Genomic DNA, 27080 nt, shown 5'->3' with positions numbered 1-27080 from the left:
TGAACAAAATATATCTGCTGAATTGGGAGGAAGTAAATCTAGAAGACACCAACATTGTTTTATTATAATAAAGCTATTGTCCCCAACAGATGCTGCCCCTAAATCAGTTTGATTCATAAGTGCATCCCCAGTATTGCTTCAAAACTGCGTGCAATATTTAGAAATGCTGTTCCTAGACAAAGGCCTAATTAGGGTCCCTGCCTGTTTTCCAAAATGTTTTGTGAGTTTGAAAACAGAAGCAGGGGTGGTGGGGGTGTTGTGTGTGTGTTTTGTGAACACACAACATGCGAGCCTCTGCTGTGTATCTGCGATTCCAGAACGTCCCTTCACACCACGGTATTTCTGGTCTTGCTTTCTGTTCATCCACTTTCCCTGGAGAACAGTTTGTGTTGCTTATTTCCTATCTGGGCACTGACATGGCCCTAAAGGATCCTGTCCCTAGGAGAAAAGGAAAGGGTTAAAGCAGAGCCTTGGAACTGAACCCACCGCAGCTGAGACTCCTTCTGGCCTTGATTAAAGGCTGCCAAAGGGAGTGCAGGTTTCTGCATGTCTGTGATGAAGTAAAGGCTTGTTTGGTCTTTTTTTTTTTTTTTTTTTTAACTTTTGGGTTTGTTTGTTTTTTCATGTCTCTCTCTTTTTGGGAAAAACACTACTTATTAGTGTTGGGATGAAATCATTTGGGCAGTGGGGCATTTTGCTGAGTGGATATAAAAGCCTGTTTGTAGAGTTTGGGATGAGATGGATAGTTTGGGAGACTTCTACAGTTGCTCTTCTCTGACTGTCAGAAAGAGTATTTGGTGACAGCCCCTCAACAGATGAGAAGAAATAAGCAAGCAACCACCCTTGGGTAGCCAAGGTTCGTGTCTACTAACTACAAGCCTGACAACTACTTGGCATTAATAGGGGTGTAGGTTGTAGCCCTGTGGGTCTAAGGACCGAGGCAGACAAGGTGCTTTGGGTGAGTCTGATTATCTTTTATTAGACCAACTTGAATACTTGGGGGATTTTTTTTTTTTTGCCAACTATTTAAGTTGGTCTAATAAAAGATACCAGATCCATCCAAAGAACCTTGAATGCCTAGAACATAAATAGATGAGCTGTAATTGTGGGCCCAAAGGCTGAGGGTGCAGATTCTGCTTGAAAAATGCAGCTTCTTGTCAGGAGCTCTCTTCAGAAGTGTGCAGCTTGGATGCCAAAAGCATTTTGTTAACAGGAAAATTATTAATGTGAAACTGCAAATGAAAAGGTTAGGAATGCTAAAGTGACTTTGATGCTTCATTGTTAGGTTGGGTTTTTTGGGGAGGTGGAGACTTTTTTGTTTGTTGTGTTCTGTTTTCTTCAAGTGGCGTTTGAGTTCCTAACTAACTTTGGGCACTTCTGACAAGTGTATTTTTATATTGCAAGTAAAAGCAATAATGATAAACATCCTAAATGCATTTTCAGCTCATAGGGTCAGAGTCTCAGCTGGTCTATTTGAGTGTGGCTCAAAATAAGGAGTTGAATTATGCCACTGCCACTCTAGGGCCTGGTTCATTGCCATGACCCAGTATTTTCAGGCCTCCCAATGCAAAACCTACACCTGTCTGGCAGAGAGAAAAGGAACTTTCTCTTAGTAAAAAGCATGAGCCCTGTAGCACAGGTCACTTCTTACCATTTAATTAGTTTATTCAATGTAAGGTCATGGTCAGGATCAAGCCCAGGTTTCTTCTGTACCATTTTTGGTGGGGTTTAAAATGCTTTGTGCACAAATATACATCAAAGCCAGGAGGTGGTTTCAGTGCCAGCCAGCTTGAAGACCAAAACCAAACCAAAAAAAAAGTTCTGGATTTGGATCTTCACAGATGCCAAGTTAAAGGGAGGCCTTGAGAGGTAAAGCAGCACATAACAGTAATAAAAAACACACTCTTGGGTTGAAGATGTGCATGATTGCTAATGAGCAGACGGTTGCTATGCTATTCCAGGTGCTGTTAATAAAAGCCTCTCTTCCTGGCACCTGTGACCCTGCAAACAAACCTGAAAGACTCGTAGGTGGGATACGTTGCCCCTTGGTAGGTGTCCCAGGCAGGTCATGTAAGCCTAGTGAAATAAAACCTAACCCACAGCACAGGGGGCTGTGTGGATTTTTTTCTGATGAGTCTATCCGTGAAGCAGTGATTCAGTTCTGAGAGACCTACCACATCACTTAAGTTTTGTTCTGTTTTCTAACCAGTTTCTCCCCCTCTCCTATTTTCTGTCCGGAGTGAAGCAAGAGCTTTCTCAGCCTCAAAGTTTTGGGTTTCTGTGAAAAGCACCTCACTTTTGATTTCCGCTCGTTGGTGCCAATGCAACTCGCTCATTTTCAGTGTAATTTTTCCTGATTTGTGCCCTTTTAAGTGAAAGGAGAATCAGGCTCCCTTCTAAGGAGGAAATCAATCCATAAGACTTGCTAATGTTGAAGCATATAGCAAAGCTTTACATATGGCAGTCTTCTACTGCTGATTTTTAGTTATTTTTGTTTTTGCATCATTTACAGTAAACTTTTAAAGAAGTTCATAAGGATTTTTTTTTCTTTTGAAGTGTTTCTCTACTAAGCACCTAACTTATTTCTGCTTAAGATGACTTACTTGTGAAGAATAAAATGTCCTCCAGTGCTAACAGAATCTGTTGTCCTCCGTAACAATTACTACTATCAAATGTGTATCTTGCAAATTAAATCGAGCGTTTAACTTTTTTGACAGAAACTTTTTGTGTCAAAAATGCCCATTAATATCAATTTTAAATTTTCTGCTGCAGGATCTTGCTTTTGATACATTTTTTTGTTTAGAAAAATTGAAAAAGTCCCTTTCAAAACATTTTAAATAAGTAATATTTTTGTTTTCCAAAAGAAAAATGTATTTGAAAACAAAAGGCGTTTCTTTTTCTAAAACCAAGTATAAGGCAAAATTTAGAATGACTGTTTTGGGATCTCAAAATAATTGTTGCTTTCTTTCCTGTCTGTGATTCCCCCCAATATTTTTTTTCTGGAAAATGTTGAATTTCAATTTTCTCTTCCAGTTAGGAAGAAAAAAAAAAAAAATAATTTTGCAACTGTTTATTTCCATGAAGCAGAAGTTCTGCCAAGCTCCTAGGTTTAATTAAGTGAATATGGGATAGTAGTGGATTGCTATCTATTCCCTTAGGTGAGTCAAGAGAGGTATTTAGTTGTGTCGGGCTTCTGTTTTCCATCATTAGGGAGGTAAGTATGTAGTGGTATCTGTCTGGGGCATGGTTCCCCCCTGTGTTCCTTCTGCATAGCTGTGGATCCCCTTTCTATGGGGCTTGCTGGCAAAGCAGGAAACTAGCTCCGAGTCTAGACACACTCACTTGTGAAAAAGAGGTTTTGCAAAACTGTATCAATCAAAGTGCTTCCATTACTTCTTACAATGGGCAGAATCTATGTTCTGTTACATATAAAGCATAGAGACTGGACATCTATAGGATAGGTGACAAAAGCCATTATATATATGTGCTTAGTGCTGAGATTTTTTTGTGTGTAAAGAAAATGGTTGAGGATACTAAACACCTTCTTGCTTTAGAGCATTAACCAGTCTGGCTAATCCTGGCATGTACCTGGAATCCAGCGGTAGATTCTGGAGTCCAGATTCTCTGACGAGTACTTTGTCTATTTTTTAAATTCAGATCAAATGGAGTACATCATGCTCCATGTTTTGATGTTGTAGTGTTGCACGCTCATTTGTCAGTGATTTGAATGCCCATACTATGTTCATGCCCATGGAGAATTAAGCTTTGTTTAGCCTGTGGCTCCTGCTTTTCAGGCTGCGAAAATGTGTCCCCTTAATTATACACAGGTGTTATTATTTGTTTGATGTAGTATTTTGCAGTGATGGCCTTGAGCCAACTAGCAACACTGTTGGGGACCCTGTTTGGGTACATTATTAGTCATGAGTATTATATTTTGTAAGTTTGAACCACTTGTTTACCCTTCAGTGAAAGCATCTACATAATTATAAATGTGAATTATTTCACACACGAGTTAACTGAGGTGCAGAAAAGTTAAGTATACTTTTCCATGGTTTTGGTGACAGAGCTGAGTAGAAAACACAGAAGTCCTTGCTTTCAGCATCCTTTACTGACCATTATAAAACAACATAAAAATCAGCCTGTTTTTTAAGAGTTGCCAGCTGTAAAATTCAGCCTAAGCAAAATGCTAGCAAGCACTCAGGGAAGGATATTCTCATTTCATCAATGCTTTCTCTTTTTCACCAAGGCAGAGAAATGGGTCTGCAGAGGATAATACACAACATGGCCAAAGGATTAAACAGCCCAAGGAGAGAGCACCATTTGTATATTCTGCTACAAGGTACGCAAAGCAAGCACCTCTGTTAATCAATCTAATTTATATAACTCAGACTGCAAATTAGAGAAACAATCAAGTGAGAAACTATTGTAATTATGCAAAATCAACCAGTGAACTAAGTGACAATCTGTCAACACAATTCATGTATTTCAACACTGCTACATGCAGTAATTATAGAGGGTTACCCTGGTGAAACCCTCCTGTTTTTTTACCATGGGGAAACAAGGGGAACTACACTTCCAGTGCTTCATTTTTTAAGCCTCACTTGGAAAGCAGTGGAAAGGTAAGATGATGTCAGTATTCATTTGGGGAACAAACCAGTGCCTATTCCAGTTAGCTAGAGCCTTTGCAATAGGCACTGGATCAGATGTTGGAAACTACAAAGTCATCTGCTGTCCAATCCTGTGTCACTGGATTCTAGCAGAGGAACTTTTGTGTCAGGAGGTCTGCAGGATCCAAACCGAGTCACTAGAGCACCTTACTATTGCATAAAATGTCATTCAGAACTGTTCCAGGTGGTATCGTGTGCACTGTTGGGTTAGTTTTGATAAAGAAATGTGTGCTGCTCAAGTTGGAGTTGGATGAAATTTGTCATTTTTTAAAGTTTAAAAAAAAAAACCTTAACTTTTTTGACAAAAAATAGCTTGGGCATTTTGACTTTTCTAAATGTTTTTCTTTGTTTTCATCAGCTCAGTAGTAGTTAAGGATGCTTCTAAATCCTGTGAGGCTGTGAATCACTGCTTTTTATTCACAGGGAATTAAGGGTGAAGGGTTGGGTCATTTCTTGCTTATGTATTTAGATGTATAGACGCACATGGGAGCAGGAGGGAGGATTTCTCCTTGAGCTCTGGATGTTCATGATCAAAATATATCCTGAATTCATAAGTATGATTTAATGTAACACTCAAATCCCTTTCAGCAGTTTCTCACCTTTAAAATTTTGGTTGGACCAATTTGCCCTGGGCCTAACAGACTGTTTCTGTTCTTCCACCTCAACGCTTGGTAGTTCCTGACTCAACGAGGAGTCGCATTACAATGAGTAAGAACATTTGCAGTTCGAAGTATTCCTGCATGTAAATAAAGAGCGGAAGAATCGACCAAGGACCCTGCTACTTTACTTTTAGATCACAAATTTCCTCTCTGTGGAAATGATGGAGAAAAAAATACCCCCCACTGCAAAGTTAACACAAGCTGTGACACGAATAATGTTCCCTGTAAACACTTGCGAACAGCTAATGATATAAACAGAGGCCAAAAGAAGTAGGCCTGTGCAAACAGGGAAGTATTCGATTTGGATTCGGCCAATTCAGAGGGCAGTGATTTGATTCAGAGATTCAGATCGCTGTTCCAAATCGATTCGGCCAAATCAGTTTTGGATGATTCAGTGCAGATTCACAGACTCGGCCATAGACTATAATGGGGAATCACTGAAATACCTGTAACTTGGTCATTTTTTGTCAGGTTTGGATGAAAACAGCAGGGATAGTAGCCCTTTCTGAGGGCATGAGGCCTTCCAGGTTTCTAGGAGTTAGGCTTAGGGGTTTCTGGGAAACTGCACCTCAAGATGCTGACAAGAAAAACTGGTGACATGTGTGACATTGTGTGTGTGTGTTCAGGCGCAGCGGGGTGAAAACTGCAGGGCTGGTAGCCCCTGTCCTCACCCTCACAACTCCCCTGCAACCAGTAAGCCTCAGGCTTCTCCGAGATCTTACAGGTCTGGTCTTTCCACAGCCAGGACTGTGCGGTGGCTGGAGGTTATCAGGTGCCTCCTTCTCCTACCTGCCTTTCACCAGGGATGTTCATGGTCCTGGCATTTCCTAGGGCTGCCGCACCCCTGGTGGTCCCACCCAGGCCTCCCTACCCTCGCAGGGTGCAGTTTTAGGTGGTGCGAGGATGATGTGGGGCCTCCTCCTCCCCGTATAGCCCCAGCCCTTATGCGTACAAGTTCTTCCGGGCACAGGAGCTCAGCAGGGAGATGTTCTTCCCCTGCTCGTAGGTGAGAAACTAAACAGCCACCTTCAGCTCTGAGAGCGGGGCATTACATGGCCGCCCTGTCCTGCCACATGCATCGCCGCTTGTGCGGCCATGAGGCCTGCCAGGTTTCAGGCAGTGGTGCAGGGGTTTCTGTGAATCTACACCTTAAACTGCTGAAAGCAAAACTTACGTCACTTGTGTGTGTGAAGGGGTCTGGTTGTAGCCGTGTCAGTGTAAGGACGTTGCGCAGAGAAGGTTCTTAGGGTCAATCTGATATCTTTTATTAAACCAACTGAAGAGTTGGAGAAATTGTTCTTTGCAAGCTTTCGGGTTTAAAAACCCTTCATCAGACTGACGAAGCATCTAGTTGGGGGTGTGTGTGTGTGTGTGTGCGCACGCACGCGCTCTTCCTGGACGGAAGGAATAGCAAAGAAGCCAGAGGCTGGCATGCAATGCAGGCAAGAAAGCCAGTCAGTGAGAATGGAAATGGAGGTGTCAGGGTTGAGAGAGAGGCTGGGGTAGGCGAAGGGGTATGTAGCAGGTAAAAGTAGGGAGGTACCTGGGGAGTCGGATGTCAGGCAGGTTGTAGTGTGTCATATAGAAATGCATGGACTGGATTTATCTAGGAGGTTGATGAAGTGAAGTTCATAGGTCTGTTTGTGAAACGTGGCTTGTAAATTCCTGTTGCGAATCAGGACTGGGAGATGGCACCCGTGTCACGAGTTTTGCCTGCTTGTGGCCAAAGGTGCAGGGCCCCAGAGCCTATCTTCCCCTGTACCTGTCTCCTTGAAACTTGGCAGGCTTTGTAACCTAAGCAAGAGCTACCATCCCTGCAGTTTTCACCCCACTGTGGCTTAACACACACACAGGCATGACTTTTGCTTTCAGCAATTTGAGGTGCAGTTTCCCATAAATGCCTGTACCTATCACCTTGAAGCTTGGGATGCCTCATGCTCTCAGAATAGTCTACCATCTCGGCAGGTTTCATCTAAATCGGCTAAAAAACAATGAAGTTATAGTCATGTCATTGATTCCCCATTATACTCTATGGCCGAATCTCCAAATCGTTTCTGGATCTTCCGAAGCAATGTGGCTGAATTGAATTGGAAAAACAAATCAGACATCTGAATTGAAACTGTGGCATCCAAACTGGCTGAATCCGAATCGAATAGTTCCCTATTCACACAAGCCAAATAGGAAATCTCTAAGCAGCCTCAAAAGAATGAGAAGCCTGCAAAGAGTTAATCTGTTATTGGGAATGACAACTCTGCTAGCCATCTGTTTTAGTCAAAATTGATGATAAAAACATATCACTGCTTTTAAATTAATAAATACTGTGTTAGAAGAGTAATTGGAAGTTACACGAAATATGGATTTGAAACTTTGGATATAAGTAATACAGCATATCGTTTTGATGATGGCTTTAAAAGATTTCTATAGAAGTGCACGTTTACTTTACATTTGTTTTCCTGTTGTCCACAGATTTGCCCTAGTCCCATCACTAATATGGATGTGATTAAAAATAACAACAACAAGAATAGATGTAGGCATGCTCAGTTGAAGGCTGAAAGAAGCCACAAACTAATCATGTCTGACTTCAGCTGGATGATCATTAGAGCTAGTTAGGGATTTTGGAAGGATTGTTTTCAGGAATAACACGCACTATTTGTGGCAGAAAATGTTTACATGAGCCCATGTTACAAGAGAGTAAGACTAACATGTTCCTGACACAACAGCCAGGTTGCATGAGGCAAGGAGGCATGTTCCATCTTAGATGTGAGCAAATCCTTGGATGGGATTTTTTAGCTAGCTGGGACTGATTTTACACTTGGATGAGTGACTCCCGCGAAGTGTTAGCCTGCTTATAGTACATGCTAGGGCCAATGGGAGTCGGGGATGCAGGATCTGTCCTGCGCTGCTTAGTAAGAAAGACGGGCACCTTGAAGGATCAGTTCCTAAAAGTGCTGGGCACTTCTAAGAAGGGGAAGAATATTAATTTAGGGGTCTGGCACTTCACTTTCCCCTTGAATCCTCCCCCCACTTTTATTGCATTAAGGTCTTCCTTTCGTGCCTGAGCTTTGGTGGTGTTGCCCTACACTGTTAAAGAATTGCCCTGAGCCTGGCTGTATCTCAGTGGGAGGTAACTGTGCCAAAAGTTTCTAGAGAAGAGCTACCCTGCCTTCGGTGATGAGCTGATAGTCATGCTTGGCTCTTCCTTAGTGCCCTCTGTCAATATTTTTACCCTGCTTTATTGCACAATGAGGGTGTTTGATTCCTGGCCATCTGCCACCTTCTGTGTCCATGCACACCACTGAAAAGGCATGCTTATGAAACACCCCAGTATCAAACCACTGCGGTCCCAGGCCCACGTGGCATTTATGTCATGGTCAGTGATGGGTGACATAGCCCTTTGTATCTAATCTAAGAGGTAAATAGTACCTGATCAGAAGGGGAGCATTTTACCCCCACTTTGTGCACAGGTAAATCCACGCAGGTTTCAAGTTTTGGGAAAGCAGGAAGCAGCCTCTCTGGGTAGATGCTTTGCCTCTCCCCTTCTTGCTTATTATTTGCAAAGCCTCTTGAAGCAGAATAAAATTCAGCTCAAGTATTCTTCCTATGGCTCTTCCTCCGCTCGTTCTGGAGCTCCAGGCTGCTGACACAATCACAAATGAATCAAGAGGAATTAGCCTGTAATTCCCTCGGTGGTTGCATTATCTGGAAATGGGGTAGGAGAATGGGACAGTCACAATCCTGAACAATTTATTTCTAAATATCTCCCATGGTCAATGAGGGAAGCTAAGAAACACCAGCCCAGTAAATTAACTTCTGTAGAAATGCTTTCTTTTCTCCGTTTTGATGTGACACAACAGTCCCCCTTTAACATGACGTATTGGCACTATATTAAGTAAGCTACCACTCTATATCCATCATTTCTGCTGTGCATTAAACCTGGTTACCACACACTAATCATTGATGCTGTGTGTTAAGTGGAGATGCTTTTGCAACAGTAGAACCTGTTGGAAAACAAAGGGGCAAGAAAATGGGAAATGGCTTTTTGCAAGTAAGTTTAAAGTAACCTTCTTCAGGCCATATTAACCTCAACAGAGAGATTGGAAGCCTTGACATCACTTTGTGGTAGCTTTATTCCCTAACCAGTGCTGTTTTGTCAAGGCCCCCTGAGAGATTTGATAACTGTGATTCTCCTGGACATTTCATGGAAGAGCCAGCCAGGGTATATAGCAATCTGGAGTCCCCCGTGAAACCATTTCACTTGGTCCTCTTATACTGGTACAGACAGGCTGTCAAACCTTGATTGCTATTTTCCAGGTCAGATTGGAAAAGGGAGCCAACCAAACATGATTTTTAAAATAACCAAGTCAAATGTGGTGGACTTCAGATTTGCCTGTACAGTCTCAGATGGGAGGGGAAAGGCTGGGAAGGAGATTTTCATCTTTTAAACAAATTCTCCCTACAGGTTGTTGTTTCTGTATGTGTTGTGACTAGCTATTGTCACCTTCAAGCTGTATATTAAGCTGCCTGCAGTGGAAGTTTATCCAATGTAATATTACCAGGTGGGTAGATCGCAATCTTAGCTTCAGTACCTGATAGCATGAGATCAGGCTGCAAGCCCTGTGGATAGCGACTTAAATTCCTTAACTTGACAGACTCGGGTCTCTGGGTTTCTTAGAGACTGCAACAATAAAAGAATACCTTGATTTAAAATATATATATATTCATATGCTCAATATTTAGTCTGCTGAATGTAATCAGGATCTGGGGCTGGAGATCTAGTATAGGATGCACACACTTCCCCTTCTCTGCCATAGCAATGTGGATCTCCTGGGGTTCACCAAGCCTTGAGGGAGAGATCCAACACCAGGATGATATTTTTTTTTCCCCTCTGAGTTCACTAGTGAGTCTTGGGCCCAATTTTGCAAACACTTTCAGTTCCTCTGCACGACTGAATTCAAGATAAACGTGTGCACGAGTGACTGTGAAGTGTTGGTTTTTCTGGAGTGGAGAATCTGCTGCTTTGAAAATTTTAAGATACAATAGAAGGCAAACTATTCAGCTATGAGTGTATTGACCGCTTTATTGGGGAAGGCTTTATGTTCACAGCAGAACGTGTAAAACTCATAGCGTGTTTTGTTGAATGACTGTTGTTTTTCCAAAAATCAAGCAGCTTTTAAGCTATGAAGTTGATTTTCAAATCCTTGCTTTTGTGTATAAATCTCTTTGTAGAACTGGACCCTTAAGAAGGACAATGAAAAACCTAAATGGAGGCACAGAGACCGTGCTGCAAAACCCACTGTGGGCAATCTTCACGCAGATCTCATTGTCCTGTTCTTTGCATCCCCCAGCTGCAGCTCAGCACTTCAACATGTAATGAATGGTGAGCACAGGGCTCATCCCACCTCCTTTTTGCATCCTGCATTTAAGGTGCTGCTTAAAACAGCACTAGTCTTGTGGTAGCTATCTGAGTCCCTAAGGAGATCTTGGATTCCAGGACTTCCAGGAATTGGGCCGAATCTCATCCGAATTGAATCAGCACCCAAACCTTCACACAGCCTTACTAGATCGGTGCTGCTACTTGTTGAAAGGAGTAGCAGTGCCATTCACATTAGCAAAGGCTGTGTCCAAGTTTCCATAAAAATCCTATGTTTTTAAAGAATTTACCTTGTAAACCTCACACTCAGTCTTGCAGTTGGGCCAAGAGCAAATGGAATTACTTGTTTGTCAGTTTTTTGAGGGTTGGGGGTGGGGCTGGGGAGGAGGAAGAGGGGCCTTAAAATACTTTCATCCATAAATGAGCAGCTAAGAGATAATGGACTAGATGTGCAATAGATTAACACACAGCAGTTAAAACTGGTTGCTTGTTTGAGGAGGCAAAATGAGGGTAGTGTGGTGATTTACAGAACTGGCTGGAAAATAGTTTCCTTTCTGTGACAAAGTTAGTCATTTTGGGGGGGGGGGGTGGAGACTGAACTCTAAAAATGAATTTTTTGATTCTCAAAGCCCTCTGTCATGTCTTTTGGGAGCCGTCGATCAACTGCTTCATGTTCCCATAGGGTATTGTGGTCTCTCATGCTAGTTATGGCAAGAGATGTGCCCAAATAATTTACACGTACCAAGTGCAGCAGGTCCAGCAGGAAGGGGTGAGATGCAGAGGTTTCAGAACTAGTTTTGTGTTTGGTTGGTTGGTTTGTTGAGTGGTGACCTTCAGTAAAGTTTTGAGTAAGCTTTGAATATGGCCTCATGGCATATGTGATGTCTTGTGCACGGTCTCCTTTTAAATGCACCCACGGGTGATCGGAATACCCCTTATGTCGTGGGTGCCTGGAAATCAGGATCTAATGGATCAGGCTTGTGATGCCATCAGCCTATCATTAGTTAAAACTTACTGGCAGGGCTTAAGTGAGCACCTGCAGTAATTATGAATGTAGGTCCAAGGTATAGGGAGAGAAACTAGAAGATCAGTCTGCAAAATGTTATAATTTCACCCCTGCATAATCTCCACATAAAATTCATCACTGTCATAAATAAATCATTGGTTATTGATTGTCAGTGTCCAGCCAGGATGATGAACTAGACAAATCCCCACTAAAGATCAGCAAAAGAATCATTGCAGTATCTTCGTGGGGCGTGATGAATTAAGATCTGTGCCTAAAGCATGATTTGGGGCTAAAGGACAGGAGCCGGGTGTCTCAAGGATCACTTGGAAGTTTCATTCAAGGGCCTTCACCATGTGAAGGTCACCTGAGCTACTGGTATGGATGACTGCCAGACGGCAACAGCTACTGAAGGATGCAGAGCAAGTTTAAAGCTCCTTGTTTAGGGCAATGTAAAATTATTGTGGGTTTTTGTTTTTTTTCTTCAGTCTTGAGATACTATGTGTAGTTGCTTTCAAACTTAGGAGCAACAAAAGTAAGAAAAAACTTTATTTAAAAACCGCACTTTATAGTTAACTTCCTATTGATTTTTGCCTGTCAGGACAGGGTTAGTATTACCACCATCATTATTATGGATTCTTAAAGAATCCCTGTCAAAAGGGAGTAAGCAGCAATGTGTCTTCAGTATGCTGAAGACAAATACATTCAAATATATTGAGAACATACACTCCTCTTGCTACTCCATGCTGAAGGTCAAAGATACCATTTCTCTACTATTGGTACTTCAGTGATCTAGATATAAAACTGTCCCTGTCTCTGTAACTCTGTCTATGCTGCAGTCACAACTTCACTTGCATAGCCTTTTTTTGCTGGTCCAGCAAAGCTGTGTTTCATTAAATATTCTGATGGGCTCTAACCCGGGCTCTTTTTAAAGCCATAAATTAGCAAAGCCTGCTAAGTACACACTCGCATTTAAGCACTTTGCTGAATCGGGGACTAAGCATGGTGGGACATCTTGAGGCTAACCTTAAAACTCCTGGGAATTGGATTTCAACGTTTTTGGATTGACATTGAACATCATATCCAGGCTTTGATAAGGCCAAGGACTGTGCAAAGCATTTATCTTCCTGTCAGATACACTTAACATTTATTCTTCTCTAAATACTTCTGCCTCAGAAGAGATTTTCCTTTTGAAATTTTTCACGCGAGTGCAAATTAAGATATAGCTGCAGACCCTAGCCCCCAAAGCAGCCGGGCCAGATGTGCAGCTAGCAGATGTGGTTGTTGTTGGTGTTGCCAGTGCATTTGATGCATCTTGCCTGTTTGCACACTGTAGCGACATAAGCAGTAGTTTTCAGACTCCTGCTTTCAAGAAGCTGGAACCAACTTGCAAGGGAAGTGGTGCTCGCCTCTACCCTGGGGGTCTTCAAAAGGAGGCTAGACAGCCACCTAGCCGGGGTCGTTTGACCCCAGCATCCTTTCCTACCCATGGCAGGGGGTCGGACTTGATGATCTGCTCAGGACCCTTCCGACCCTGGAAACTATGAAACTATAAGGCCCAGCAGTTGTGTTTGTGCAGCTGGACACATTTCCAGTGATAGACTGAGGTTCATTTTGGAGGTCTGCAAGCCGAGGGGGTTCAGTCCTTCCTTTAGCAAAGTCATGAGGAGATAAGAACAGACAGTGGCCATGTGTGAAGCAGTCTTCCAGTGAAAAAATTACCAGTGTGAAAACATATTCCGGAGCAACCCTGAATTCACAAAGCCATTTCCATCCAATTTATGATTTTTTCTTTTTCCTAATCCTCAGCTACGATTCATCACAGTGAATGTTTCGTCCAGCATTTTACTTAGAATATTTTTTTTCTTATGAAAAGGATTTTTTTTTTCAGTAGTGGGGGGAAAATAAAGCCAGTAGATACATTTCATGTCACTCCAGCAGCATGTCCTTTCTCCTTCACATGTCCCTTTCCCTTTAAAATTGTTGATGTCATACTGATGTTAACATTTGTTAATACTGACATGGGTTATAAAACTGATAAATATTTTGGATTACTGAAGGCACACGGTTGTTTTAAAATGATGATTTGCTGACACTATTTTATTTTTTCATTGAATGCTTCCATTTTCCCCAGGGGTTTTATTTTTTCATAGATTTCATAGACATTAGGGCTGGAAGGGACCTCGGAAGATCATCGAGTCCAGCCCCCCGCCCAAAGGGCAGGAAGTCAGCTGGGGTCACAGGTTCCCAGCAAGATAAGCATCCAGTTTGCTCTTGAAGGTGTTCAATGCAGGCGCTTGAACCACCTCTGGTGGCAGGCGGTTCCAGACCTTGGGGGCTCGGACAGTAAAGAAATTCTTCCTTATGTCCAGCCTGAAACGGTCTTGTAGTAGTTTATGACCGTTCGACCTAGTCGTCATCCCTAGGGGTGTTCTGGTGAACAAATGTTCCCCCAGATACTGGTGGTCACCCCTGATAAACTTATAGGTGGCCATCAGATCACCCCTGAGCCTGCGCTTTTCCAGGCTAAAGAGCCCCAGGGCTCTCAGCCTGTCATCGTAGGGTCTGCTTCCCTGACCTCTGATCATGCACGTGGCTCTTCTCTGGACTCTCTCAAGCTTCTCCACATCCTTTTTGAATTGTGGAGCCCAAAACTGGACGCAGTACTCCAGCTGCGGCCTCACCAAGGCCGAGTACAAGGGGAGAATGACGTCTCGGGATTTGCTTGAGAAGCATCTATGGATGCAAGCTGTCACAACCCAAAGTTGTGACTTTTTGTTTGTGTGCGTCGCAACTGCTACATTATTTTTCCCACTAAATTGCAGCTTTTTTGCACGGTGGAGTTTTCTGCTGCAGAAGAGAACCCCGGTGCAATGGAGAATTTCCCACATGTGGCGGCTAGCTATTGGCTTGCTAGCCGTACAAAAGGCTTGGGTAGTTTCCGCCCAAGTCGGAGGAGGGAGGAAGAGAGAGAGATTCTGTGTGAAGATCTCCAAGCGCTGCGGACCCAACGCGCCTCCCCTAAGCTGGCAATAGAGGCAATAGAACCGAACCTACGGAGCTTTTGCTTCTAGCCTCTCCCCGTCGCCTATCGCAATCCCAGACGTATCCCTTTCCTGTAAAATTCCAGATCCACGGAGCCTAGCAAACTTCGTGTGAGTGAGTGTATTAAACTTCGGACCCGCGGAGCCTAAGCAACTCCGGGGAACTCTTCGAACCCCGAACCGGACCCGCGGAGCCTGAACAACTCTGTGGGAGCAATCGAATTTGTCGTGTTCCTCTAGCGAGGATCTGAGCAGGAGCTGTGCCTGGAAACCTGTCCAGCCTACACCAATACCATCTTTGGGTGTAAGTAAACAATCTTTTCAATCAACCATTACGCCTCCGTAATTAATTCTAGCTCGCGCGTGCCAAACCGCGCCGCCGGTTCTCTCCAGCCCTGCGTGCCTGGGCTGCTGGCTACAGCCCGCGTGTGCGAAGACGGGCCCAGCTCGCCCCCGGCCTGCACATGGCGGCGGGATCGGGGCCCGGCCCGCACAGGTTTCAGAAGAAGTTATGATATTTTGAAATTTGTTTTCATTCTGCATAAAAACAAATATTCTTGTAATTTGCTATAAAATAGATTTTTTTTGAGAAATTCCCATTCCTAATCCCAGCATTTCTTGGCAGAATTTTGAAATATTTCAAAAAATGTTGGAATCTAATTTCCAACACATTTTTAAATAGATTTTCATATTTACATTTTTGTTTTTACATGATTTCATTATTTCCTAGTGATGTGGAATAATACCAGATCCATGCTAAAGTGAAGAATGATTTGAAGAATGGTCTGATTTGTAGGCCAGACCCACTGTATTATCATGGAAGGTCAAATAACAAAATTACTTTTTTGGGTTTTCTTGTTTGGTTGGTTGGTTTGTTCTTAAAACAAACAAACAAATTGGTCTTTTAAATTATTGACACTTACTGAACCATTTCTTGTTCACCCACAGGTTTAGCCGCTTTATGTTGTAAACTCCTTTACCTTCGCAGGAGACAGATCATAGTGTTCAGATGCCCCCTGGAATAGTTTTCTTTTATGGCCAAGAGAAAGGAAGGATGGTGGTTTTATTGGTCTGGCACTGCTTTTGGGCATCAAGAGAAAGAGATTAAGTTCCTTGCTCTGCCATAAGCTGTTTGACTGTCACTTGTGACTTGATTTTTTTCCCCAGTGTTGAGCACAGGTAGTTTTCACTGATCTTAGTTAGAAATGAGGAGACTCAATGACTTGGAAGAGCTGAGTCTTCATGTCTCTCTCACTCTAGGTTCCCAATGGCTAAAAAGGAGAGAATAGCCCTACCTTTTTGCCAACATTGGTTTGAGTTGACTCTAGATGCGCAGTTCTTTGGGATCCGTGGCAAGGGTATTTGCTCTGGGTTTGTCCAGGGATCAGCTCCTGGAGACCAACGTTCAAGTGTTTCTTCCTCCTCCTTCAGGATTTTTAGTTTCCTACCTCCCAGCTGAGCACCTTGATCATTAAGCAGCTTGCTCTTCTAGTGTTGGTGAGGCTATCTCTTTTTAGCTTTTCCTGAAGACAATTGAAAGGCCTTGGGTTCATCCTGATGAAGTTTGGAGCACTTTATTTCCCCTCCAAATTGACAAAAGCTTTTTTTTTCTGGATGGCAAAATAGTCGGCCATGTAGTTTGAAGGCTGTGATGAGAGTGGAAGGTGACGTGAATTCACTTGGCACTGCATGGCAACACTAGCTGAACATTTTACAACTTCTCCAAAGTTAAAACAATGCAATTAATATGTAACCAATTTACCACACCATCAGCTATAGAGGTACAAGTTGTCACAACCCAAAGTTGTGAGTTTTTGTTTGTGTGCGCTTCGGCAACGCTAAATTATGTTCCCGCTAAAATTGCAGCTTCCTTGCACGGTGGAGTTCTCTGCTGCAGGAGAGAACTCCGGTGCAACGGGGAATTTCCCGCCAATTTGTAGCCTTCTTTGCATGGTGCATTTCTTTTGCATCTCAGAGATGCACGGTGCAAAGGAGTTCCCGCCATTTGTTTAAAAGTTCGTGCCACATTATTGGGCAACTCTAATATATGCATACGTAACGGCTAGCGATTGGCTTGCTAGCCGTATAAAGGGCTTGGGTGGTTTCTGCCCAAGTTGGAGAGAGAGAGAAACTGGAGAGAGAGAAGGAGAGATTGGAGAACTCACCAGGAGGGAGATCTTCACGCTGTGTGAAGATCTCTAAGCGCTGCGGATCCTCACGGACCCAACGCATCTCTTAAGCAGGCAACAGAGGTCTAAACAGCCTCTGGCCTCTCCCCGTCGCTGAGCACAATCCTAGACATCCCTTTCCTATATGCTCAATTTTCGAACCCACGGAGCCTTAACAACTCCGGGGCCTGAGAACCGAACAGAGCCCACGGAACTTCGACAACTCCATGGGAAAGAATTGCTGAACCCGCGGAGCCTTACAACTCCAGGGCCGAAGAACCGAATTTGTCGTAGTCTTCCAACGAGGATTTAAGTGGAGCTGCACCTGGAAACTGTCCAGCCTACACCGCGACCATCTTGGGTGTAAGTAAATAATCTTTCAATCAACGATTACGCCTCTGTGACTAATTCTAGCCTGCGCGTGCCTTGCCGCGTGCCTTGCCGTATCCTCCGACCCCGCATGCCCGGGCTGCTGGCCACAGCCCACGTGCGCAAAGACGGGCCCTGCTTGCCCCCGGCCCGCACACAAGTCACTCCTTTTTCATGCATTAAATGCAGCATTTAGTAATTGACTTGGCACCTAAGAGATGTATAATCAGTCACGAATTAATTACCATTAGCCTGTCAGGTATTAATTAGAACAATTGACTAATGTCTTTCTAGTTGGCAATTGTATTTTCATTGTTAATTTTATGCACTTAACGTAATGGGAAGGCAGTCGTAAGACACGGAAAAGGACAATCTACTCCATCCTTCTGTCAATTTAAGTCAGAAACATGCTCGAGTGCTTTCTATGGTCTAGTTTAAAAGGCACATACAGTAGAGTTTGCAACGCTTCTCTAAAGAGAGTCTTTTTCCAGCAAGAGTAGGTCTTTTTAGGTCCTGAGTGTGATTAGCTACTAATTAAATGGACTGAACTTTTGGTAAGAGTTAAATCTACCACTCCAGGCTGAAGTTGCCATGCAAAGGGATCTCTTTTTCACAGGGATAGAGGGCAATACTGTTGTTTTAGGGATCATGAAGAAGACACTATGAAAGGGGCCTGGGGATCATTGTGTGTGAAAGAATTTGGTTGCTTCGTATCATGGCTAGATGATGTTTATTACAGTTCAACCAATTTAGCCTTACCTGGCTAGGAACATTCCCACTGCAAAACTAGTGCACTGTCCTCACTGTTTCTGTATTTCCAGCCTTAGCAAACATGTTAGCTTAGGCTCCCCGCTGTGCTAGCTAAGCTGTACATAAAGCACCATAAAAAAAAAAAAAAATTGACTTTTTTTCTTCTGCAGATGGGCTCCCAACTAGGATTTTACCTTAACCTATCACTGCCAAGTTGACTGTACGTTACACACAAACCCATAAAGCTAGCCCTGGTAGTGATCTCCTTAGAGCCAAAATTAAGATGCTACGTCAAAAGTCAGTTGAGTCAGTGGGAGCCTTTCCCTTCACTAAAATGGGCTTTAAACGGGTCCTCAAGGAGCAGAGCCTTTTAATTGTGATGCGTCTCCAAGTGCAAGCTGCAGCGGTATGGCAGTAGAGCTGCATTTCAGTACAAGAAAACCAATAAAACAAAACTCCTTTATCAATAAAGACTCATTAAAACATGAGGTTATATTATATTAAAGAGCATTTTGTAACCTTAAAGTGCATTGTATTGACTCAGCCTAATGAGTACAATGTAGGTTTGCAACTTTTTTTTTTTTAATTACTCTCTATTGCAGATCATTTTGCAAAAGAGCAATAATACCCTGGGATGAGTAGACATGAATCTGCTCCCATGATTTATTCATAGACAGGTCATGTGGGGACAGAAATCTGCTCTGGTATGAAAGGCAGGCCCGAAGGGAAGTGATTTCAGAATGACAAAGCTAAGAAGGTTTAGAGTTTGGATATCCCACGTTGCATTGGTGGTCTTTCTCTTGGACACAGACATGCCCATATGTGTGAGTGTGTGCACACTCGCACACACAGGTTATTATGGTTGCACAGTCAAGCATGTAAATATTAGGAAATGCCAGGATTTAAGTCTCTTATGTAACCTCATTTTGGGACATGTTCTACAGGGAGAGACAAGGGATGAAAGCACATGGAGATGACAGGACTTGCCCAAAGTCTGTATGTAGTGGAGTCAGAAATAGCATCTAATACTCCTGGTGCTTGAGTGGCCCTTGACATATTGGACTACGTTGCCCATCAGAAATCTGCCCTAGTTGCTAGCAGTTTGGCTTCTGCCTGGCGGAAAACAGTGGGCCACATGCCCCGTTGTGAGGCTATATCTACCCATTTGCCCCATTCTCAAAGTCGACATTGATTGATGACACAAAACATTGTTATGCACAGCAACGTTCTAGATACAGCTGTTTGTTTCTGCAGTCACAACGTCGGAAGTGCACTGTAATTTCTCTACTGAGATGTTTGGGTGATCGCCTTGGCTCATCACTGTTCACAGAATGGACTGGGGGCCTGATGGTGGCCTGCATGAGAACCAGTCGTTTGCCCATTTGCTAGCCCCTTTAGTCGCAAGCTCTCCTAATGGTACACGGCTCGGTTTGGGATGCTGATGAAATGCAACAGACACACAGTAGCAACACACTGCAAGCATCAGAGCCTGTGAATAATTGTAATTCCCTTTTAATACTTTTCCTGAAACAAATAGTATGTGTGCATGCTTCCCTGTGGCTAGTAGCATCTGGTCAGCTTTAGTTTTGATTTGTATACAAGAGATTATTATTTGGTCCATGGGTTTAACTCTATTTTTTTTTTTTAATTGGCAATTTATAGAGCTTCAGTTTAGTTTGTAGAAAATTTTATATTGCATGGAAATTTTACTTGACCTTGATGAGATTAAATGGAAACTGTTCCATTTAATATTTATAGCAATTAGTGCTGCTATGTATTTTTAACAGGTGAATAAACGCTAGGTACATTATAACTGATGCTATGGCTGCAGCAACCTTAATTTTACCCCTTGTTGCTCTTCACTTCCCCCAAGCACACAGGAACATATGACTGTCCACACTGGCTCAGACTCGTGCTTGTTCTAATGGGAGTGCAGGGATCTTTTCATCTATCCATGACAGTGCTTTACCAAGGAAGTTAGTGTTTTGCGCATACTTTTTCAAGACAGGGTGGTCTAGCTGCAGGTTGCCCAACAAATCAGTGTACATCCAGGAGTATAATTCAAGTTTCTTGAGTCTCTGATCTCACCATCTTGCAACCCTGGAAAGCTGTTGTGACAGCACCAGATCCTGATGATTTGAATGAGAGCAGAGACCTTGATTCTCACATCTGTTGAATATAAGTGGGTTGATGAGGACTCTGCTAAACATATGGCATACATTGGGGAAAACAGCCTGTTCCCCATGTGTGCTGATATAAGACTATTCATATATTTGTTTCTACGTATGTACAAACAATACCTTCCCTTCCCCTATCTCCCCCCTGCTCACCACCACCAAAGAAAGAAACACAGGTTGGAAAAGATAAAAACATAATTTGAAGTTATTTGTTGGGAACAAAGAAGGAAGATTAAATTGGGGGTTTGCAGGTTGAAAGAAGTTGATTATTACTTGTAAGCGTTTGTAGCATCCTGGCTCCTCCTCAAAGGAGGACCAGATCCTCAGATGTTATAAGTCAGCCCCATCCCCTACCGCTCCCCGCAACTTCAGTGAAGCTGTGCTGATTTACAATCTCTGAAGTAGTCTCTCTGTGTCCTCTCCAAGGAACGGATTATGTAAATAATCTTTTACAAAACTTCATACAAATCCTTAAATTTTCTGCCACTTGACAATCAACCTTTAAACATGGCCTACAGAGATCGACAATCAAGTGAACAAAGCATGTTCCAATTAATTATTACCTTAATGTCTTTGAATGGAGCAGAAGCAAATATATCTTGCTACTAATAGAAAACCAACAGGAAAAAATAATAGCTCTTCTTCCCCACTGAAACTCAGTGCTTTGCTTGAAACACTGCACAAGGCAATGGCACGTGTCACACAAGACTAGAATTGGTGCTCATGGTGAAAAAGTCCTGAGGGCACTCAATTCAACACTTATGTTTCATAGACATTAGGGCTGGAAGGGACCTTGGAAGATCATCGAGTCCAGCCCCCCGCCCAAAGGGCAGGAAGTCAGCTGGGGTCACAGGATCCCAGCAAGATAAGCATCCAGTTTCATCTTGAAGGTGTTCAGTGAAGGCGCTTGAACGACCTCTGGTTGCAGGCTGTTCCAGACCTTGGGGGCTCGGACAGTAAAGAAATTCTTCCTTATATCCAGCCTGAAACGATCTTGTAGTAGTTTGTGACCATTCGACCTCGTCATCCCTTGGGGCGCTCTGGTGAACAAACGTTCCCCCAGATACTGGTGGTCACCCCTGATAAACTTGTAGGTGGCCATCAGATCACCCCTGAGCCTGCGCTTTTCCAGGCTAAAGAGCCCCAGGGCTCCCAGCCTGTCATCGTAGGGTCTGCTTCCCTGACCTCTGATCATGCACGTGGCTCTTCTCTGGACTCTCTCAAGCTTCTCCACATCCTTTTTGAATTGTGGAGCCCAAAACTGGACGCAGTACTCCAGCTGTGGCCTCACCAAGGCCGAGTACAAGGGGAGAATGACGTCTCGGGATTTGCTTGAGAAGCATCTATGGATGCAAGCTGTCACAACCCAAAGCTCCTGGTGGCACTGGCACTGTTGTTGGCAAACAGAGCAATTGTTGTTTTGTGTGAAGATCATGTAAAGGTCTATTAAATGGCTCGACAGCTGAAACAGAAGCAGTTGCCTGATTTGCGTTTTAAGGGAGCAGAAGATGTGTGGATCTGAATGTGCTTCCTTGGCTATGACAGATGACTAGATGCTAGATGTGACTGGAAGCATCCATACTTTATTTGTGCATAATTAGCTCTTCTTGAGAAAACTCAGATAAATCTCCAAGTTTAGCAAGTGTAAGAATCCTCACTCGTTTAATGCACTTCTGTTACTGAACAGATTTTCTTACGTGGATGTATATACCTTTCCCCCCAAAAGCCCTATATTTGGATATAGCATAAGTTCTGAGAGTTTCACAATGGTAACCAATCTAATGGTTGTTCTTGGGTTATGTTTTTTTCTTACTAAGCAATGATGGAAGTTTACTTTGTTTTTAGGGGGTCAGAGAAGTTTGAACCTGAGCAGTGATTTATCTAATGTTGTAAGGACAAAGAGAAGAGTGTTTTGGTTGTCCATGAGTACCCAGAGTTATAATTAATAATTATTTTGCTGCAGTGCCTACAACCAGCTTGATAACGATTTAGGCATCTTGTATTTGGACTGTGCTGTCTATTGTGCTGTCCAATATGGTCTCAGTGTTGCCTTTTATTCTCCCATCTCTATCTTCCTGTTGTCTCTTGTCCTGTGCACAGATTCTAAGCAAAGAGCATCATTTAACTCCCCGTTTGTAACAAACCTAGTACTATTGCTTCTGTTAACATCAATTCTCATATCGTAAGTGGCTTAATCTGTCTGTCTAATGCTAGTGCTCAAGTGTGTATGTGCCACCAAGATAGGGTTACCATATATCTGGGTTTCCCCGGTCATGTTCCCACTCTTTTTAAGCCCTCTGATGGCTGTCAGGAGTGACTAACTATGCCTTTGGCTCTGGGACTGTTCAGCCTGGGGAAGAGAAGACTGAAGGAGGAGGGACTTGGCGGCTGATTATAAGTATGTAAGGGGTGAATCTTGGGAGCTGGGAGAAAAACTGATCAGCAGGGTACCCCCAGAGGACAAGGAGCAATGGCCATAAACTGGTAGATGGTGGTTTCAGGTTGGAAGCGAGTGTGGCAGGGCACTCCCGTGCCTGCTCCTAGAAGAGCAGGACCTGCCTGGGGAGAGCCCGAAGAGCCAGGCGGGAGCCCAGGGGCAGGTGGCCATGGCAACCGGCTAAGGCGGGAATTAGTCCGCACCTGCACCTGGTTGGCTGGCGGGAGGGGCGGGGCCGTGGGCCCAGGTAACCCCAGGCTGATATGAAGGGAAGTGGTTCCCTGCCGGCGGCTAAGGGGGAAGGAGCCCTCTGAAGTGAGAAGGGAAAGGGGCCTGACTCACCTCTGCTCCGGGCAATGGAACGGGGCAGAGCACACCGTCGGTAGCCTGCGTTAAGTTATAGCCCCGGGGCTTATGTTTTGTTTGAAGTTTTATAAGGCAGGTGGTTTGGGTGAGGCTAGTCGGGGAAGGAGGAGGCCTCATTGGGGCCCACTACAGAGTAGAGACCCTGGCACCAGAGGGGGCTCAGAGACAGGGCTGTGGAGAGCCCAGTGAGGGCAAGGGGCCGAATTACAATGAGGCCGAGGCAAGACAATGCCAGTGCCATCTGTGAGGCTTGGGGCATGGTAAAGGGGTGGTTGGAGCCGCACGTCCAGCCCATAAGGCTAGGGTGCCCCCAAACGCCCATTGTGAAACAAGGGGTCCGGGAGCCCACGGGGTTCAGTAAATCCATCACACCGTGTCCCAGAGGACTTAAAGGCAGGCTTCCTATTTTCATATTTCTCATCAAAGGTGTGGCGTGAGAATGCTGAGGGTGCCCATCTGGCCAAATTGGCATGGTCAAGGGGCCTTAGGAGAACGCAGCCATCCTTAAGGAGCCCATCCTGTGACAGCAAGGAAAAACTAAGTTGTGGTACGAGTGACCAGAATCTGGAGTAGACTGCCCACGGAGGTGGTGCCGTCCCCAGCCCTGCAAGTCTTCAAGAGGAGACTGGGCTTGCTGGGATCGGTTGATCTCAGCAGTATTCCTGCCCAGAGCAGGGGCTGGACTTAATCTTTCGAGGTCCCTTGCAGCCCTTAATTTCCATGAATTCTGTGATAGTTTCTTCTGGGACTGTAGGCAGATTTAGTGTTTTAAATGCTGGTTACCTCACCGGGAGAGATTTCAGACTGAGGGAAAGTAGAGTGTATTTCTTGTATCCTCTGCAGGATAAATAGGAATTAAAATGCATATTATGGGTTTTTACTGAGTCAAACTGTGAATCCTGCATTCTTTTGATTATTCAGGTTTTATGACCGGAGCCTCTTATTCTTTTTAATCTTAAAATAAAAGAGAGGGGAGGGGGGACACACTCCAATTACAACTTCAGAAATGTTCTTTGTAACTGGGAATAAAAAATACCAAATGAGATAGGAATGAAGCAATACCTTGTCTTTGCTTGTTACTAACTTGCTGTTATTATTTTCATTAAATGTTCACAGGCATAATTTCAGTTATTTAAATCAACATGATGACCTAGTTTTAAAATCAGTTGGAGGGGAATATGGCTTTAATTATTTTTGGTGATTGCTTTATAAACCCTACAGAGGACATAAATGTAATCTAACATAAATGTAAGGCAGCTGCACTAGCAAAAGGCCCAACAAAATGTTTTGTTTTTTGTGGTACCTTTTAATATGGTACCTAACTTTCAGCGAATAGAAGCAGCAAGTAAAAAGAGAATTCCAGATCTGATGCACAGTACTGTATGCATCAAATACCCTTTATAAATGGGAGAGTGGCAGACTCATACCCACAAGTATATTTCCTGCACTTTTGGCAAATATTGTGTTTACATAAAATCACTTAATGATAGACATGAACCAACCACTGATATGCTGGAAGTGGTTAGCGGCTGCCATCAAGTGAGTCTTCGATCCACAGACTGTCATAGGCCTTGTCAAAGCTCTAGTGGGTTTTCTACTGTGCTCAGTGAAAGGAACAATTAAAAGAAAAATAGGGCTGAAAGTTTCACTGGAGTTATCTGACCCAACCTCCTTGCCTGAGTGTTGCTCCTAAATCTTCTCTGACCAATGCTTATCCAGCCTTCCCTTGAAAACTTCCAATGAAGCAGTTTCCCCAACTTCCCCCGGGTAGTCAGCTCCACTGCCTTAACAGTGTTCAGCTGTGCTAAATAGCTTTGCTGTAATTTAAAGCTGTGGCTTCACGTCCTGCCCTCTGTAGAAAGGGAGAACGGTTTCCCCTCTTCTTTTACAGCAACTTTTCTCCTTACTAGAGAAACAGTAAAGAACTACTGCCAAGGCAAGCAGTTGGACAGTATGGCCTGAGTCAAAATGAAACCAGGTAGATTAATCAGGATTCTCCCTGTGACTTATTGCAAATATAAAGGTTAGGATCTGGGTTGCACCTGGGTGTATCACTGCATGTGTGTTGGAGGGTTAGCGCCAGTAGCTGAAAGCAACAGAAGCAATGGTGACTGTGAGAGGAAGTGACAGTAGTGACTGTTCTCCAAAGTGGTTGTCTACCCTATAAACCTGCTGCTGGCAGACAGCAGCTATCAGAGGGAAGACTCCAGGGTGCATCTCCACTTGTAGCGCTTCTGGATGGTTTCAGTGCAGCAGCTGTGTGAGGAGGGCATGAGATGCACCCTGGGAGGCACTGGCTTTTATTAGGGTCATGGCAACCAGCAGAAAGTATGGCTATATTCTATACAGACTTTCCGGTTGCCTCTCTGCAGTGGCAAAAGCAGGTTGGTGTTGCTCTGATGGTGAAAGAAGGTCTTATGGATGGGGGCCTGCTGTTTTAGGGGAAAACTGCCAAGACTGGCATTCATAGTTTTGATAGCTATGGAAGCAGTTAATAAATAAGAATGTAGAAACATGACATTTCAGAAGTCATTTTATGAATATCCATGGCTCTTTCAATACATCTAGACGTGCCGAGAAGAACTACTGTTTTGATCATTCCTAGCAGGAAAAAACTCCGGTTGCATCTTGACACCGGCTAATTAGTTCTGAGCTGGAATGCATCGGACTGCCGAAGCATTTATCCTGCTGTTCTTTATCTGTCTTATATTTTAAATGCACTGAGGCGAATAAGCAGTTGTGGATGCATTTATTTGGTGCATTAACTGTCTAAAACACTTTGCATTTTTTAGTGGTGATTCATTTGAATTTTGAATTGATGGGTGAAAAAGTTCTATGATTTTATTCTTAGGTGTTATGAACAATCTGCTTTATGTAACCGAGACTGAGCAGTTAACGCATCCCAGCACAGATCCAGAAGTACAAGGCAGAGCCTTGCTGTGGGCTTGTGGTGACACCTGTCCCAGTCACGTGGTCATTTGGGCTGTCACATCATTCCCTTGCATGGCATGAGTTGCAGAAGCTGATGTATCTTAACCATCCCAGCTTGAGAGGATTCTTTTTTTAACCAGGATTTCAATTGCAGTTTTTGCTTGGAAGAGCATGCAGTACAAAACACTGGATCCTGATCATCAGGAAGCAATACATAGACTTTTTCTCCTAATAGACTGAGTTCTCTTACAGAAAATCATGTCAACGTCTAATTGACATTGATAGCACAAAAAGTGTGATTGACTGACAGGCTTTAATGGAAGAGAGCTGGATAAGACCACATAAGCTCTCAATAGCACTGTTTTAATTTCTTTCCTGAAGATGGAGGATAAGAAGGAACACTCTCTGCCATCACTTCCCAAAGAAGTCACACCACCTACTTCAGTGAGAACAGCAAAATCTTGTGGGAAGAGGGAGGTGTCAACAAGCTAAGACTTTTTTTATCACTGGTTTGTGGCCCTGGGCTCAGTGGATTGAAGAATACCCAAAACCACCTCTATTCTGGGTAAGTTCTGGTTCTGGGATCTCAGCGTTTTAATTACTATCATCCAGCAGCTTCAAATGATCCCTGTTAACTTTGCATCAATGTAAATGTTTATTTACATTGTGAAAATTGGGAGCCCGATAAGCATCATAAAAATAGGTTGTGGTAGTGCTGCTTCCAGGACTCGGTGACCCATCTCCCAGCGATTAAGGACGTGCTGAAGCTCTTTTTGTTTGTGACATTATATGTGAACAGAGAGTGATTATTTCCAGTCTATCTCAGAATTGCCAAAGGTATTATTTGGGATTTTTGCAGTGCAAGTGCTCTTTGCTCAGGTTTGCTTAGGTTCTTGGAAAATACTAAATGTTGCCTTCCTAATGCCTGATCATACCCTGCTGTAATAAATGTTAAAACAAATGAAAAGTAAAGGTTAAAGTATACCATAGTTGAACTCCTGAGATGTATTGCAACAGCACTTCCACTTCCACTTCAATTTCCCGCAAATAGCTTCCTGTCTTAGGTGCCACACGTTGAGAGAAAAAAAAAAAAAAAAGCTTCAGTTAGATTGAAGATGCAAGACTACCAATAAGCTGC

General features: G+C 43.5%; 1 protein-coding gene across 3 annotated transcripts in view; it reads left to right on the top strand.

Moving 5' to 3' along the window:
• The first annotated feature begins 556 nt into the window (after positions 1-556).
• Positions 557-27080, top strand: part of LOC132245874 (uncharacterized) — an 88456-nt gene continuing 61932 nt past the window's right edge. Inside the window, exons 1-2 of one of the 3 annotated variants that reach the window (XM_059719078.1) lie at positions 557-856; positions 4247-4339. The gene's annotated coding sequence lies outside the window, so the exon portion shown is untranslated. The other 2 variants (XM_059719080.1, XM_059719079.1) reach the window with 2 other exon arrangements.

Source organism: Alligator mississippiensis, chromosome 15 (genome assembly GCF_030867095.1).
Source record: "Alligator mississippiensis isolate rAllMis1 chromosome 15, rAllMis1, whole genome shotgun sequence".
In the NCBI taxonomy this organism is placed as follows: domain Eukaryota; kingdom Metazoa; phylum Chordata; order Crocodylia; family Alligatoridae; genus Alligator; species Alligator mississippiensis.
The sequence above is the reverse complement of the archived record's forward strand: the minus strand, read 5'-3'. Positions and strand labels throughout refer to the sequence as shown.